At 39.0% G+C, this 2,135-nt stretch overlaps 1 non-coding gene across 1 annotated transcript; it reads left to right on the forward strand.

Moving 5' to 3' along the window:
* The first annotated feature begins 1,811 nt into the window (after positions 1 to 1,811).
* Positions 1,812 to 1,902, forward strand: LOC140754910 (U6atac minor spliceosomal RNA). The gene has a single exon (XR_012103720.1). It is a non-coding gene; the product is annotated as a U6atac minor spliceosomal RNA (small nuclear RNA).
* The last annotated feature ends 233 nt before the right edge of the window (positions 1,903 to 2,135 follow it).

A 2,135-nucleotide genomic window follows, 5' to 3' on the forward strand; every position in this document is an offset into this window, starting at 1 on the left:
GACTTTAAGAAGAAAGAAAAAAGTGGTGTTTCTTGCCAAATTCGTTTCGTTGTGAATTATTGTAAACAAAACAAACAGACAAAACAATTTTCAGTTTTCGTGTTACCACAAACTATTAAGATTATATCTAGTTTTTGTATCGTTCTGTGGTCAAAATCCCCGAATATTGCTCCCGTATTGCACTAGGTTAGCCATGCGTACCACTTTCATGCGGATGACCTAAGCTTTTGTAAGAGGTAAAAAATTTGGTAATGGTAAAAATCGGCTAACCGAACAATGACTGCTTAAAAATGTGTCAACAATTAAATAAATTATTAAAGAAACAAAAGTTCCAACTACTTAAATATTAACTAAATAAGATTAAGTATAAAGAAAAAAACAAAAAACCTGAGTGCTATAAATATACCTATGTTACTCTCGCAATTTAGACGATTCTAACGTTACTTCGTATGTTAAACTCCTTCGAGCCGTTAAGAGTGTAGGGTGTGCCAAAGAATAACACATTCATACGCTTGAAAAACATTACGCATTATTTCAATCGGGTAAAAAGGGAATAAAAAAGACCTAATTAATTAAATTAATATATTAAAATTCATATTAAGTAAATATTTAAAATACAAAATATACCAAAACTATGTTTGTTTGCTTGTAGCGTTTTATAATATTTAAATTCTAACACCTCAGATATCCGTCAAGTCATTTGGGCTGTACGTGTCAAAGAATGAAACATACGAGTAAATACGTTCAAAGTTTTACCCTCCTGACCCTGGCAGGCCAAAAAATATTTTTTATACATATTAAATATTATATTCAATCTGTGCATACGTCGACAAATATTTTCTTTACTAAAAATAAGACACTTTTCCAGATTTAAAAAAGTGCTTTACATTTACGTAATTTTCGTAAACTTTCAGACATACACAAAATAATGGTCACACTACATTCAGCAGTAAACATTGGAAATAAAACAAGCTGTTCAAAGGTTGTTCACATGTTTCAAATTTTGACTAAAACGTTACATCCTTTTTGTAATTAGAATTGACCGCAAATTTACATTATATAATTAGTAAATTAATAGACACGTGTAGGCGAGACATTATTGTAACGTGAAGGTGGTAGAACCAGTATATTGTGGCAGAGGACGCCCGCCACAACTATTTCTAGCGCGAAGCAGTTCTGTTTTGATGGACAGGTGGATTACTGATTTTAAGGTGGAATCTTTTGTGGTTCGACTCCGGCGGCACCATCTACACCTATTTCTGCCTAATAACAGCAGTGTTAAGTGTTATATTCTGGTTCGAAGGGTGTGGTAAGGGAGATATACTTTTCCAAGGCGTTCCAGCTCGGTCCTCAGAGGAATCGGCGCATCTGTGACCTAAGGTAGAAAACTAATCTTATCTAGAGTTGATTACAGATGTCCATAGGCGGCAGTAGCCACTATCAAGTGGACTGCATGCTCGTCTGCTACTCGTACTCCAAAAAAAAAGTATTTATGAGGCTCCCATCTTAGTCTTCAGTTGGAACGCATCTGTGATCGACTTCAGGTAGAATTCCTCTTCTTTTTTTTTATATTATAGGAGTAGCAGACGAGCATGCAGTCCACCTGATGGTAAGTGGCTACTGCCGCCCATGGACATCTGTAATCACCCCCAGATAGGATTAGATACTCCTACCTGAGGTCACCCACAGATGCGCTGCTACCCCTGAGGACTAAGCTGGAACGCCTCGGAAAAGTCTGTCTCCCTTACTACACCCTTCAAACCGGAATACAGCAGCGCCTAACACTGCTGTTATTAGGTAGAAATAGGTGTGTGTCTATTGAAAGGAGAGACGGTTATCACTCCCCTTGACAAGGATGGAACACATAAATGGTTAAGGGCACAATCTTGACCAATATATATTTTTTTGGCCATGTAGTCCCGGGACCAGAATAGGACTACGGTATCCCCTGCCTGTCGTAAAAGGCGACTAAAAGGGGGCTTCCGGGATTGCGGGCGACAAGAGTGGGAGCTCGAACCGTCCAACGAGCAACCCCGGGAAGGACGGCGGTGTGTGTGGCCGCATACCGTCGTAAACACCAGGTGTGCGGGAAGAGCGTAAATTGCTCCCCCAAGACCAAGAGCGCAATGCCCGAT

This window comes from Epargyreus clarus, unplaced genomic scaffold (genome assembly GCF_041222505.1).
Source record: "Epargyreus clarus isolate Ecla_fem2 unplaced genomic scaffold, WU_Ecla_fem_2.2 ptg000031l, whole genome shotgun sequence".
Classification (NCBI taxonomy): Eukaryota; Metazoa; Arthropoda; class Insecta; order Lepidoptera; family Hesperiidae; genus Epargyreus; species Epargyreus clarus.